Source organism: Amblyraja radiata, chromosome 14, assembly GCF_010909765.2.
Source record: "Amblyraja radiata isolate CabotCenter1 chromosome 14, sAmbRad1.1.pri, whole genome shotgun sequence".
In the NCBI taxonomy this organism is placed as follows: Eukaryota; Metazoa; Chordata; class Chondrichthyes; order Rajiformes; family Rajidae; genus Amblyraja; species Amblyraja radiata.
Window position 1 is genome coordinate 24,223,435 of NC_045969.1, and position 15,416 is coordinate 24,238,850.

The 15,416-nt window shown below is 46.1% G+C and overlaps 1 protein-coding gene across 3 annotated transcripts in view; it reads left to right on the forward strand.

The window, feature by feature from the left end:
- Nucleotides 1-15,416, forward strand: part of spryd7 (SPRY domain containing 7) — a 114,737-nt gene that overhangs the window by 52,300 nt on the left and 47,021 nt on the right. For all 3 annotated transcript variants that reach the window (XR_004413993.1, XR_004413992.1, XR_004413994.1), the window contains one exon: nucleotides 113-220. The gene's annotated coding sequence lies outside the window, so the exon portion shown is untranslated. The remainder of the gene's footprint in view (nucleotides 1-112; nucleotides 221-15,416) is intronic.

Below are 15,416 nucleotides of genomic sequence, written 5' to 3' on the forward strand. Positions count from 1 at the left end.
TGCAATGACCATGATAGGCAGAGTTAATGAAGTATGAATGTTCTTCTCTATGCAAATATTCATCTCCCACTTTAGCTAACACTGAATTTCTTTTTCTGATTTTAATTTGCAGCGAAGCCAATTTTGAATGTAAAGAATCGGCTCAGCACAGTTGGAAGTAAGAACTCTCTCATCGCGCCTGCAATTCGACTACAGTTGTAAGTCGGATTAGGAGCCAGAAGTAAGGAATGGGTTCGCAGTATGGCCGTATCATTTAATAAAATGTAAAAATTAACCTTGCAGAATCAACTGGATAATCAGTCGCACAGGCATGCTTTCTCCCAGGCCACGTGTTCATGCATCAGTCCAATTGCATCTTTGTCTTTGCACCTGGGCATCAACTGACAAAACCGCTTCCCTTGTGTTGAACCTGTACTACAAACCATCATTTTGGCTTCCTGGTACACAAATGCACTGAGATTCTCTTCCACTTAAACATATGTCCATCATTTACATCTATCAGTAAAGACCGGTTTTACAATATGGTGTAAAATGAACTTTAAATAAAATGCCCTTCCACTGCTAATACAAGAGTACCCTTGAACTGAATATTTTCAGATGGAATATAATGTGAGTGTATCTATTTGATAAAGAAAATATAAAGGCAGATTAAGTTTTAAATGTTGAGAGATTGAAACATGTTGGTGTTCAGAGAAACTTGGCAGTATTTCACATGGATCGCCAAATATAACATCCAGGTTCAGCTGCATTTTGGAAGGCAGATTATATATTGGGCTCTTTTTTGCGAGGATTTAACAAGAAAGTGGAGGTGCCTTATCCCAATTACATAGGATGCATCTGCCATATTGTGTGCATCTGGTCTCATGCAAGGAAAACTATGCTTGCAATAGGAATTCACCACATGGATTCCTGGGTAGCCATATGAGAAGAGGTTAAGCAAACTGGATCTTTTTGTTCTAGAGTTTAGAATGAGAGTTCATGTTATTGAAATGTACACTATTCTCAGAGTTTGACAATGTAGGTGCAAAGCTGATATTTCCTGTGTTCAAAAGGGAACTGCAGATGCTGGAATATCGAAGGTACACAAAATTGCTGGAGGAACTCAGCGGGTGCAGCAGCATCTATGGAGCGAAGGAAATAGGCGACGTTTCGGGCCGAAACCCTTCTTCAGACTGTGGTCTGTTTAAAACTAGGTTTAGAACTGAAGCAGTTTCAAAATTATTGTTTAGTTATTCGGTTCAGAAATAAAAATGATCTTCACCCAGGTGGTAGTAAATCTTTGGAATTCAATAGTCAAGATGGCTGTGGAGGCTCAGTTGCTCAGTGTGTTCAATATAGACCAGTAACTCTTTCGATATGAGGAGAATCAAGGGGTGTGGAGTTAGTGCAGGAAAATGGGACTGAGCTGAAAGACCCATAAATATGGCCCCTCTTTCTATCCCTCTTATTTGTGCATTTACTCAGCTTAACATTGCTTTGCGAAATGATAGGTTCACAAGAGTGCAATGTTTTGGTCTGAGTAGATTTTCCAACTTTGTACTAATTTGAATATTTCTCTAAATTGTGTCCACATAAATTTGGATTGAGTCTTGCTAAACGTGAAATAGCAAACTATGGATGTTTGGATTAAACCAGTCCTTTATTTTAAAGTGTAGATATTACATTGCTTCACGTGTAAGAAAGAACTGCAGATGCTGGTTTAAATCGAAGGTAGACACAAAATGCTGGAGTAACTCAGCGGGTTAGGCTGTCTCACCCGCTGAGTTACTCCAGCATTTTGTGTTTATCTTATATTGTATCGCGCTGCTTTATCGATGTGAATATAAAGATATTTTGGATTTAAAACTGGGTTCCTTTGCTTTCAGTTCTCTGCTGTTTTTTTTCAAGAAAGGGGCAAAACAATCTATCCATCTCACTATCTATTAAAACTCTGATCTTGGGGGTGTGTGTGTGTGTGTGTTTATATAATCACATCTCGAAAAAACGACGCGCTAACGGTAAAATATTTTACAAATTCCGGTATAGATTTTTCCGCTCAAGTCCAAAATCGCTGTATCTGAAAAATTAATGCTTTATTTCTGGAGATATTAATGAAAATTAATATATCTCCTCCACCCCGTCCTCTCCCGCCCCCCCGTCCTCTTCCCCCCCCGCCCCCCGTCCTCTTCCCCCCCTCCCTCTCCCCCCTCCTCCTCCCTCTCCCCCCTCCCTCTCCCCCTCCTCCTCCCTCTCCCCCTCCTCCTCCCTCTCCCCCTCCCCCTCCCTCTCCCCCTCCCTATCCCCCTCCTCCTCCCTCCTCCCTTTCAGTGACAGGTGTACAAGGGCGCCCAGGTTTCGCTGCACCTCCCCCTTACCTAACCTAACCCCATTGAGTTAATAATCTGCCCCTTGTTTTTGTCGCCAAAGTGGATAACCTCACATTTATCTATATTATACTGCATCTGCCCTCACTCAACCTGTCCAGGTCACCCTGCAACCTCCTAACATCCTCTTCACAGTTCACACTGCCACCCAGCTTTGGGTCATCCGCAAACATGCTAGTGTTGCTCCTAATTCCCTCTTCCAAATCATTAATATACATGGTAAACAGTTGCGGCCCCAACACCGAGCCTTGCGGCACTCCACTCACCACTGCCTGCCATTCTGAAAAGGACCCGTTCACTCCTACTCTTTGCTTCTAGTCTGCCAACCAATTTTCTATCCATGTCAACACCCTACCCCCAAAACCATGTGCTCTAATTTTAGTCACCATTCTCACCTAAGTTAAATAATGTCTAAAGTGACACATTTTTTTGTTTTTTTGTTTTTTTGTTTATTTTATTAGAAGTTAATACAATACAAAACAATACAGTGGCACCTAATTTAGGTGCCAACTATGTCATACCGTAATCCATTCCATGTACAACCTCTAGTTTTATGTTATGAGTAAGCAAGACAAGAAAAAGAAAACAATAGAAAGGGGAAAGTGGAAAAATAGGCGGTAGAGAGTAGAAAAATGTGAAGTGTGGATATAAAAAATAAAAATAAAAAAATAAAATAAAAAAGAAAAGGTGGAAAGTAGAAATAGAAGAAAAGGCCCCTTAAAAGAGAATTTTTCAAATCTATATTCGGAGATTAAAGTGACACATTGCAGTTACATTTTGCAAACTCATGCATGTAGGCCTCATGAATGAGTGAAGTATTTAACCACTAAAAAATGTATTGAGCATTACATATTTATTTTAATTTTTTACTTTCTTGTTTTTATAATTGAACTGGATGTTTATGATCTGTTGAGATAGTTTATTCACTTTAAATTTGTAATATTGTACAATGTTTTAATAGATCCCATTTCCAACTCTATAAGAGTATTCTCTATATAGAGTATAAAATAAGATTTATTTTGTTTAGTTTTTGTGGGGTCCCTGTGATGATCTAGCAGCACATAATGGTTTGTGAGTTGTACGGAGATGCAGGCCATATTGTGCTGCCACATGAACATGGGAGAACAATCTATCGAGTTCACTACAATATAATCTTCGGATTCCTTCGTGCACTGTTAATTGAAATGGAACACAACATTTCTGATGTCAGTTATGCCTTAGCAGCATGTAAATATTGGAGTTCAATTCTTGTGACGGTCCCCAATATTAATTGTGCTGCTGGAGCAAGGCTGACTGCTTCTACTAGTGCCAGACATTCCAAAGGAAACATTGATGATCTCATCCAATAGGGAAGGTAATAGTTATTTAATTGCTAAGTAGTCTGTTCAAGCTTAAATCTGTCAGTACTTTGAATAAGTTATTTATCTACATTTCAAATACTGTTCATAAATTTAGTTCTGATATCTTATTCATCTATCTATCTAGTTAATATATAAAACTCTCGTCCCATCTGTCCGGCTGCCGTCCGGCTGCCTTTCTGCCTTTTGATTCATTCCCGTTGTGTGATGTCACAATGCCCAATGCTCGCAGATGTCCAATCGCAATGCCCGATGCTCGCAGATGTCCAATCGGAATGGATCAATTTATATGTATGGCTTCCGACTGCATTTCTTCCTTTGATTCACTGCAACTCTCCGAAACCAGACGCAGAATCGCCGACATCTTTTCCATTTTGGTAGAGATTTCACTTTTCTTTCTAAGTATCCGCTCCTTATTACATTTCGTCGTGTTTAAGTACACGTTTTTAATCAAATCCTTCCCCCCCCCCCCCCCCCCCCCCCCCCCAATATTTCAAAAATAAACTGGCTTCTCACCCATAGAAGCAGCACCAGCCCCAGCCCCTGGTGAACGTTCCATCGTGTGATGTCACAATGCCCAATGCTCACAGATGTCCAATAGGAATCGATCATTTACATATGCCTTTGCAGGAGCCCCAGCCAATGGTGATGTCACAATGCCCAATGCTCAAATACATTGTTGCCATAGAGGGAGTACAGAGAAGGTTCACCAGACTGATTTCTGGAATGTCAGGATTTTCATATGAAGAAAGACTGGATAGACTCGCCTCGTACTCGCTAGATTTTAGAAGATTGAGGGGGTATCTTATAGAAACGTATAACATTCTTAAGGGGTTGGACAGGCTAGATGCAGGAAGATTGTTCCGGATGTTGGGGAAGACCAGAACAAGGGGTCACAGTTTAAGGATAAGGGGGAAATCCTTTAGGACAGAGATGAGAAAAACATTTTTCGCACAGAAGAGTGGTGAATCTCTGGAATTCTCTGCCACAGAAGGTAGTTGAGGTCAGTTCATTGGCTGTATTTAAGAGGGAGTTAGATGTGGCCCCTGTGGCTAAAGGGACCAGGGGGTATGGAGAGAAGGCAGGTACAGGATACTGAGTTGGATGATCAGCCATGATCATATTGAATGGTGGTGCAGGCTCGAAGGGCCGAATGGCCTACTCCTCCACTTAATTTCTATGTTTCCCTCTCCTCACCCCTCTACCTCTCCCATCCATCACTCTCTCCCCCACCCCCCCTTCCCTCTCTACCCCACCCCTTCCCTCTATACCCCACCCCCTTCCCTCTCTCCCCCCACTCCCTTCCCCTACCCCTCTGTCCCTCTTCCACCAGTCCCTCTACCCCTCCCTCCCCACTCTTCCACTTCTCTCCCCTTACCCCACCCCTCTCCCTCCCTCACCCCTCTCTCTTCCCCTCCCTGTCCCACCCCTTCCCCTACCCCTCTGTCCCTCTTCCACCACTCCCCCGTCCCTCTTCCACCACTCCCGCTACCCCTCCCTCCCCACTCTTCCACTTCTCTCCCCTTCGCTTCTCTTCTCTCCTCCCCTTCTCCCTCTCCTCACCCCTCTTCCATCCCTCTCTCCCCCACCCCTTCCCTCTCTACCCCACCCCCTTCCCTCTCTCCCCCGCCCCCTACCCCTCTGTCCCTCTTCCACCACTCCCCCTGTCCCTCTTCCACCACTCCTGCTACCCCTCTCCCCCTCCCTCCCTCCCTATTCTTCCACTTCTCTCCCCCCCCACACTTTCCCCTCTCTCCCCCCACCCCTCTCCCCCTCCCATCCCACTCTCCCCCTCCCTCCACACTCTTCCCCCTCTCCCTCCTCATTCCCTTATCGTGCACAGTCTCTGTCTTTAAGAAGGAACTACAGATGCTGGAAAATCGAAGGTAGACATAAAAAAAGCTGGATAAACTCAGCAGGTGCGGCAGCATCTAATGGAGCGAATTGAATGGTCAACGTTTTTGGCCGAAACCCGGAAGAAGGGTTTCGGCCAAAAACGTTGCCCTTTTCCTTCGGTCCATAGATGCTGCTGCACCCGCTGAGTTTATCCAGCTTTTTTGATGTTGTACCAGCCTCTCTCTCTCTCTGCCCTTTTCTCTTCTCTCGACTCATGCACGCCCGCTCCAAACCCCCCCCCCCCCCCCCCCCCTCCCTTCACCTCTCTCCCCCATCCTCTTCTCCCCCCCCCCCTTCCCCCTCTCCCTCTCCACCCTCCTCCTCCCCTTCCTCACAAAATATTTTTTGTGGGGCGGGTCCTCAGTGTGTGTGAATGTTTGTGGAGGCGGCCACGCGCTCTCCATTCAAGAAGACGCTCATCTGTTTGTGGAGGCGCGTGCTTAATATGTGACCAAAGATCTTATAGCGGAGCTCTCCCCTTTGGTGCAGGAGGCGCGCGCAGCATCTGAACGCACACCGATTATTCGGATTCTTCACTAACCGTCATTCTGACTTTGCTTGTGAAGAGAAAAGTCCTGAATTGCATTTGTGTGATGCAGGAAGATTGTTCCCGATGTTGGGGAAGTCCAGGACAAGCGGGTCACAGTTTAAGGATAAAGGGGAAATCCTTTAGTACTGAGATGAGGAAAACATTTTTCACACAGAGAGTGGTGAGTCTCTGGAACTCGCTGCCACAGAAGGTAGTTGAGGTCAGTTCATTGGCTATATTTAAGAGGGAGTTAGATGTGGCCCTTGTGACTAAAGGGATCAGGGGGTATGGAGAGAAGGCAGGTACAGGATACTGAGTTGGATGATCAGCCATGATCATATAGAATGGTGGTGCAGGCTCGAAGGGCCGAATGGCCTACTCCTGCACTTAATTTCTATGCTTCTATGTTTCCCTCTTGTCACCCCTCTCCCTCTCCCACCCATCCCTCTCTCCCCCACCCCCCTTCCCTCTCTACCACCACCCCCTTCCCCCTACCCCTCTGTCCCTCTTTCACCACTCCCCCTACCCCTCCCTCCCCACTCTTCCTTTCTATCCCCTTACCCCACCCCTCTCCCTCCGCCACCCCTCTCTCTTCCCTCTCCTTCCCCGCCTCTCCCCCACCCCTTCCCTACCCCTCTGTCCCTCTTCCACCACTCCCCCGTCTCTCTTCCACCACCCCCGCTACCCCTCTACCCCTCCCTCCCTCCCCACTCTTCCACTTCTCTCCCCTTCTCTCCTCACCCCTCTCCTCACCCCTCTCCCATCCCTCTCTCCCCCACCCCCCTTCCCTCTCTACCCCACCCCCTTCCCTCTCCCCCCCCACCCCCTTCCCCTATCCCTCTGTCCCTCTTCCATCACTCCCCCACCCTCCTCCTCCCTCCCTACTCTTCATCTTCTCTCCCCCCTTCCCCCTCCACTCTCCTTCCCCTCTCTCCCCCCACCCCTCTCCCCCCCTTCCTTCCTCCCCATCCCCCCCCTCCCCCCTCCCCCACGTCTCTCTCCCCATCCCCCTCTCTCACCCCCTACCCCGCTCTCCTTTCCCTCCCAAATCTGTCCCGTTTCCTCCTCCTCTCCCCTCCCTCCCCTCTTCTCACCTCCCCTCCCCCCACCTGCGTGTTTGGGGGGTGGTTAATGTGAGTGTGATGCCGCAGCCCCCCCCCTCCCCCCCCCATTCCATTTCGGTAGAGATTTCACTTTTCTTTCTAAGTATCCGCTCCTCATTGCATTTCGTCGTGTTTAAGTACACGTTTTTAATCAAATCCTTCCCCCCAATATTTCAAAAATAAACTGGCTTCTCACCCATAGAAGCAGCACCAGCCCCTGGTGAACGTTCCATCGTGTGATGTCACAATGCCCAATGCTCACAGATGTTCAATCGGAATGGATCCATTTACATATGCCTTTTCAGGAGCCCCAGTAAATGGTGAACGTTCCATTGTGTGATGTCACAATGCCCAATGTTCACATATGTCCAATCGGAATGGATTCATTTACATATGCCTTTGCAGGAGCACAAGCATTTGGTGAACGTTCCATCGTGTGATGTCACAATGCCCAATGCTCAAAGACATTGTTGCCATGGAGGGAGTACAGAGAAGGTTCACCAGACTGATTGCTGGGATGTCAGGACCTTCATATGAATAAAGACTGGATAGACTCGGCTTGTACTCGCTAGATTTTAGAAGCTTGAGGGGGTATTTTATAGAAACTTACAAAATTCTTAAGTGGTTGGACAGGCTAGATTCAGGAAGATTGTTCCAGATGTTGGGGAAGTCCAGAACAAGGGGTCACAGTTTAAGGATAAGGGGTAATTCTTTTAGGACCGAGATGAGAGAAAAAAAATTCACACAAAGAGTGGTGAATCTCTGGAATTCACTGGCACAGAAGGTAGCTGAGGCCAGTTCATTGGCTATATTTAAGAGGGAGTTAGATGTGGCCCTTGTGGCTAAAGGGATCAGGGGGTATGGAGAGAAGGCAGGTACCTCCCCCACCCTCCTTCCCTCTCTACCCCACCCCCTTCCCTCTCTCCACCCGCCCCCTTCCTCCTACCCCTCTGTCCCTCTTCCATCACTCCCCCTACCCCTTTCCTCCTCCCTCCCCACTCTTCCACCTCTCCCCCTTCCCCCTCCACTCTCCCTCCCCACTCTTTCCCCTCTCTCCCCCCCACCCCTCTATCTCTCTCCACATCCCCCTCTCTCACCCCCTACCACACTTTCCTTTCCCTCCCAAATCTGCCCCGTTTCCTCCTCTCCCCTCCCTCCCTTCTTCTCACCCCCCCCTCCCCCCACCGGTGTGTTTGGGGGGTGGTTAATGTGAGTGTGATGGCGCAGCCCCCCCCACCCCCCCCAAACGCCGTTGGGGAAACAGACCCAACGGGTCTGCACTTGGTCTAGTCTATCTATCTTTAAAACTGTGTGTCTGTCGCCTGCCGTCCGTCCGGCTGCCTTTCTGCCTTTCGATTCGTTCCCATCGTGTGATGTCACAATGCCCAATGCTCGCTGATGTCCAATCGCAATGCCCGATGTTCGCAGATGTCCAATCGGAATGGATCCATTTACATGTACGGCTTCCGGCTGCATTTCTTCCTTTGATTCCCTGCAACTCTGAAACCAGACGCAGAATCGCAGACATCTTTTCCATTTCGGTAGAGATTTCACTTTTCTTTCTAAGTATCCGCTCCTCATTACATTTCGTCGTGTTTAAGTACACGTTTTTAATCAAATCCTTCCCCCCCCCCCACCAAAATATTTCAAAAATAAACTGGCTTCGCACACATAGAAGCAGCACCAGCCCCAGCCCGATGAACGTTCCATTGTGTGATGTCACAATGCCCGATGTTCACATATGTCCAATCGGAATGGATTCATTTACATATGCCTTTGCAGGAGCCGCAGCCCATGGTGAACGTTCCATCGTGTGATGTCACAATGCCCAATGGTCAAAGACATCGTTGCCATAGTGACAGTACAGAGAAGGTTCACCAGACTGATTCCTGTGATGTCAGGATTTTCATACGAAGAAAGACTGGATAGACTCGCCTTGTACTCGCTAGATTTTAGAAGATTGAGGGGGTATCTTATAGAAACGTATAAAATTCTTAAGGGCTTGGACAGGCTAGATGCAGGAAGATTGTTCCGGATGTTGGGGAAGACCAGAACAAGGGGTCACAGTTTAAGGATAAGGGGGAAATCCTTTAGGACAGAGATGAGAAAAACATTTTTCACACCGAGAGTGGTGAATCTCTGGAATTCTCTGCCACAGAAGGTATTTGAGGTCAGTTCATTGGCTATATTTAAGAGGGAGTTAGATGTGGCCCTTGTGGCTAAAGGGATCAGGGGATAAGGAGAGAAGGAAGGTACAGGATACTGAGTTGGATGATCAGCCATGATCATATTGAATGGTGGTGCAGGCTACAAGGGCCGAATGGCCTACTCCTGCACTTAATTTCTATGTTTCAATGTTTCCCTCTCCTCACCCCTCTCCCACCCATCCCTCTCTCCCCCACCCCCCTTCCCTCTCTACCCCACCCCCTTCCCTCTCTCCCCCCCGCCCCCTTCCCCTACCCTTCTGTCCCTCTTCCACCAGTCCCTCTACCCCTCCCTCCCCACTCTTCCACTTCTCTCCCCTTACATCACCCCTCTCCCGCCCTCACCCCTCTCTCTTCCCCTCTCTGTCCCACCCCTTCCCCAACCCCTCTGTCCCTCTTCCACCACTCCCCCTACCCCTCCCTCTCCCACTTCTCTTCCCTTACCCCACCCCTCTCCCTCCCTCACCCCCCCCTCCCTTCCCCTCTCGTCCCCCACCCCTTCCCCTACCCCTCTGTCCCTCTTCCACCACTCCCCCTGTCCCCTCTTCCACCACTCCTGCTACCCCTCTCCCCCTCCCTCCCTCCCCTCTCTTCCACTTCTCTCTCCCCCTACCCCTCTCCCTCTCCCCCTCCAATCCCACTCTCCCCCTCCCTCCACACTCTTCCCCCTCTCCCTCCTCATTCCCTTACCGTGCACAGTCTCTGTCTTTAACAAGGAACTACAGATGCTGGAAAATCGAAGGTAGACATAAAAAAAGCTGGATAAACTCAGCGGGTGCAGCAGCATCTATGTAGCGAATTGAATGGTCAACGTTTTTGGCCGAAACCCGGAAGAAGGGTTTCGACCATAAACGTTGCCCTTTTCCTTCGGTCCATAGATGCTGCTGCACCCGCTGAGTTTATCCAGCTTTTTTGTTGTTGTACCAGCCTCTCTCTCTCTCTGCCCTTTTCTCTTCTCTCGACTCATGCACGCCCGCTCCAACCCCTCCCCCCCTTCACCTCTCTCCCCCATCATATTGAATGGTGGTGCAGGCTCGAAGGGCCGAATGGCCTACTCCTGCACTTAATTTCTATGCTTCTATGTTACCCCTCTCCCTCCAATCCCTCTCTCCCCCACCCCCCTTCCCTCTCTACCACCACCCCCTTCCCCCTACCCCTCTGTCCCTCTTTCACCACTGCCCCTACCCCTCCCTCCCCTCTCTTCCACTTCTATCCCCTTACCCCACGCCTCTCCCACCCCCACCCCTCTCTCTTCCCCTCTCCCCCGCACCCCTTCCCTACCCCTCTGTCCCTCTTCCACCACTCCCCCGTCTCTCTTCCTCCACTCCCGCTCCCCCTCCCTCCCTCCCCACTCTTCCACTTCTCTCCTCCCCCTCTCCCTCTCCTCACCCCTCTCCCTCTCCCATCCCTCTCTCCCCCACCCCCCTTCCCTCTCCCCCCCACCCCCTTCCCCCTATCCCTCTGTCCATCTTCCATCGCTCCCCCTACCCCTCTCCTCCTCCCTCCCCACTCTTCCACTTCTCTCCCCCTTCCCTCCACTCCCTCCCCACCCCTCTCCCCCTCCCCATCTTCCCCATCCCCCCTCCCCCACATCTCTCTCCCCATCTCTCACCCCCTACCCCGCTCTCCTTTCCCTCCCAAATCTATCCCGCTTCCTCCTCCTCCTCTCCCCTCCCTCCCCTCTTCTCACCCCCCCCCGCAAACGCCATTGGGGAAACAGACCCAACGGGTCTGCACTTGGTCTAGTATATATTTAAAACTCTCATGTTGGTTCCTACGTGTTCTATTTCGCGAATATTCGTTTTAGCCATTTGTGGATCTCCTCCGAAATTTGCAAAAAAGAGGTTTTTCCTCCTCTTAATGTTTGTAAAATTAGAAAATTTGGTTCATCCTTTCCCCGCTTTTTCGGTAAAAAACATAATGTTGATGAACGTTCCATCATGTGATGTCACAATCGCAATGGATCTCATTTACATATGACTGTTCCAGCCCCGCCCCCGCCGCCTGTGTCGAAGCGCGTGATCAACATAACGGCCGTTGTGAATCTCTCTGCCCAAAACATGCTCCAAAACCCAGGTTTCATAAACATCCAAGTATGAAAGCTTTACCCCCTCCCTACCAACCCCCCTCCTCCTACTCTACAAACGCGCGTTGGGGGAACAGACACAGCGGGTCTGCACTTGCTCTAGTAATATAATAAAGGGCACATATTAAAGCTGTTTAATATTACTACTCTGCAAGATTTCTATTCTGAATTCTTTGGATCACGCTATATTCTAAGAACAAGTATATATGAATTAGATGGATAATTGTCAATATTTAACATCTTTTAGCTTACTCATTTTATGTATTTAAGCTACTGGATTTCATAGCATAAAATCAGAGACCTCCAGAAACATGACCCATTTTGGTGGGAAAACGAAATATGTGAGCTTTTGAATTTTAGATGTATTGGACTGGAGGGCTTGCATTATAATTCTACCTTCATATTTCAGAAATCTAATGAAGAGAAATGTAACCTATTTGCCAATTTTCCAAAACTCTTATTAAACAGGATGTGGTGGATAACATGTGGTAACGCTATAAAATGCAAATGTCTGAATCCACATTAAGCAGGCAACTTAAATTATTGCCATAATCAAATGTCCTTGCTCCATTTGAAAAGAGAGTTTGTTGCTTATATGAGATCCTTTATAATTTTGTGGAAGATAAACATGTTTTACCACGTGGTTTCAATATCAGGATGCTTTTGAACATGTTATTGAACAAAAGTTAGTTTATCGTGCATTGAACCTGCTGCGGTGCCCAAAATTGCTTTGTGTAATTGTGACATGTTTCATAAGATGCCATTAAAATATTTACTATATGTGTATTTTTACAATACTGGCATGATAATGTGACAAAGGGGGTCAAATTTCAAATTCCTTCAAAGAAAGTTGATGAGCATTTTATTTGGTTCATGACTAACATAGTATCAACAAAAAAAATAAGAAAAAATAGCATATTAATAATAATAAACTTTATTACGGACTCGAGATCCAGACAAGGGGCAACATTACATTAAAAAATGCATTGCATATTAAATATCATAAAGTACTAAAGACCACAAGATCAACTGCATACATAATATGGTTCACTAAAATATTACCAATCACGCACCCAGTGTTACAGGCTTTCGATTGGTTAGACAGATCATCAATATATAGATTAAAAAGGACTGGGGACAAAATTCCCCCTTGTCTAACACCATTGCTAACCCCAAATGGGGCTGAGACCCTATTGCCCCGTTTTATCTTAGTACAGGTATATCACTTATAAAAGCATCATAAATTATATATATTTTTTAAACACAATACATAAGTTAAAAATCCAGATTAAAAGAATGATCAATGTCCTACAACGAGACAACGATACCAGTGTCTCCACAGCTGGGATTCGTAGCGTGTAGTGCTAACCCTTATGTTTGACAAGGCCACAATAATCACATTTTTAGAGTCATTTATCCTGCAAATGAATTTATACATGTGATGTCTTAGGATAGCTTCTAAAGTACTGACTCCTGCAGCCACAAACATATTACTGGCACTACACCATCTAGGTTTGCTTAGCAGTGTTCTCATGGCATCGTTATATGCCACCTTTAGTCTCTGCATACTTGTCTTTCCATAGTTCGACCACAGGTGTGTAGAGTGGTGTGCAGTATGCTCTAAACAGCGACAACTTCACCACATCTGCACACGCACCAAATTTACGCAAGAGAATATTCGCCTGTACATACAGCGTGCGTCGTTGCCTATAAATATCCTCATCATCTGTCATTCTAAGATTATTGTCAGACAATTTAAAATCAGGAAATTTTAGACATTTATCCTCTTTGGTTCTACAGATCATAACAGCACTCTTACTAGCATTATATTTAATGTCATGTTCCACACCATACACAGAACATATAGTAAGGAGCTGCTGGAGACCAGCGCTAGATGGACTAAAGACCACAAGATCATCTGCATACATAATATGGTTCACTAAAATATTACCAATCACGCACCCAGTGTTACAGGCTTTCAATTGTTTAGACAGATCATCAATATATAGATTAAAAAGGACTGGGGACAAAATTCCCCCTTGTTTAACACCATTGCTAACCCCAAATGGGGCTGAGACCCTATTGCCCCATTTTATTTGCATAGTCTGGTGGGCATACCAGTAGGCCAGAATACTAACAATGTATTTAGGCACCCCACTTTGACTCATTTTACCAAACAGCTTTCTGTGATTAACACGGTCAAAGGCTTTGGAAGCATCAATAAAGCACATAAGGATTGTAGAGTTTTTGCCTCTATATTTGTTTATAATCTCCTTTAGGGCATATATGCATAAGTCAGTGCCATGTTTAGCTTTAAAGCCAAACTGGTTATCTGTGGAGTTAACAAACTCATTTATTCTATCCAGCAGAACTCTTTCTAAAACTTTTGACAATATGCTGGCTAAAGCTATGGGCCTGTAATTATTTAGGCTGCCTACTTTACCAGCTTTGTCCTTAATGCGGTCATCACTAACAGGACAGACAACATTGAGTCTGGTAACAAGCCATGAATCATAAAGCCAGTAAAACAAATAGCAAGGAGAGGAGCTATCTTCATACTCGCATATTTAAGATGTTCAGCAGAAATATGATCCAAGCCACTTGCTTTGTTGTTGGACAGCTTGTTCATGGCATGATACACCTCATGTGACATAATCGCCATCGAGTCATTACTCTCAATATTGTCCACCCTATACAAGTCACCTTGGACACAATTGAATAAAGTACTATAATGTTGTCGCCATAACTCCACGATATTAGCTGTTCCGGAGATTCCACCTACAGTGCATGGTAGAAATGTTTTGCAACTGTTAAGAGCTCTCACTTCCTTCCAAAAATCTGTAGCATTGGTACTTAGCAGCTTCTTAGCCATGGAATCAGCCCTCATAGCTTGCTCATTTTTACGGATGAAACGAACAGCATACTTATACCTTGCATTAGTGAGCTTCTTGTGCTCAAACACAGGCCCCTGTCTGGGTCTACCTGCCATAGCCCATGATTTGGTGGCTTCACGGGCTTCAGTATGATACTCAGCTACATACTTATTCCAGCCAGGCCTGATGTTATGTGTCTTATTTATATGCTTGCAGTAGGGCTTACTGCCTACATATAAAGCGCTTACTATATAATTATACATGGAGCAGATATCTCTCCTATGCTTCATATCTTTACAATTAACATTACTACATATTATTGCATCTTTAGGTAGATGAATATTGCTTAAGGATTTATCTTTATGGGCATAATAGGCTAGATTGTCTTCCTTTGTAAGCGTTGACCAGTCCAGTTTTTCTGTATTAAAGCTATTTCTATCTCTGGATACCACAGGTATGTGTTCAACATTTATTGTCATAGCAACAGGTATATGATCAGTCATTGCTGCCCCGTACAGAATGCTCATACACCCCAATGAGGCATGTGCATCAGCTGTACTAATACAGTGGTCCAGCCATGATGTGGTGTGCCAGGCCTCACTAATATAAGTATAACTATCTGTAGATAAAAGCACTTTACTTGACAATATTAAATTATTATCTTGACAGAACTGAGCCATATGATTGGCAAATAATGAGTTCTTATCTGAGATCTGCATTCATATTCCCAATGACATACACTACAATAATTATTGTTTTGAATGGCAAGTTTCTGAAAATGGCATCAGAATACCCAAAGGTAGACAAAATTGCTGGAGAAACTCAACGGGTTCAGCAGCATCTATGGAGCGAAGGAAATAGGCAATGTTTCGGGTCGAAACCCTTCTTCAGACTTCATTTTGTGTAACGGTTGTCGCGTGGTGTCCACCAGTGACCTGGTTGGCACAGTAAGTGCACGTATTTCTTATTCCTTTCTATGTTTATGAATACCACATGAAACAATA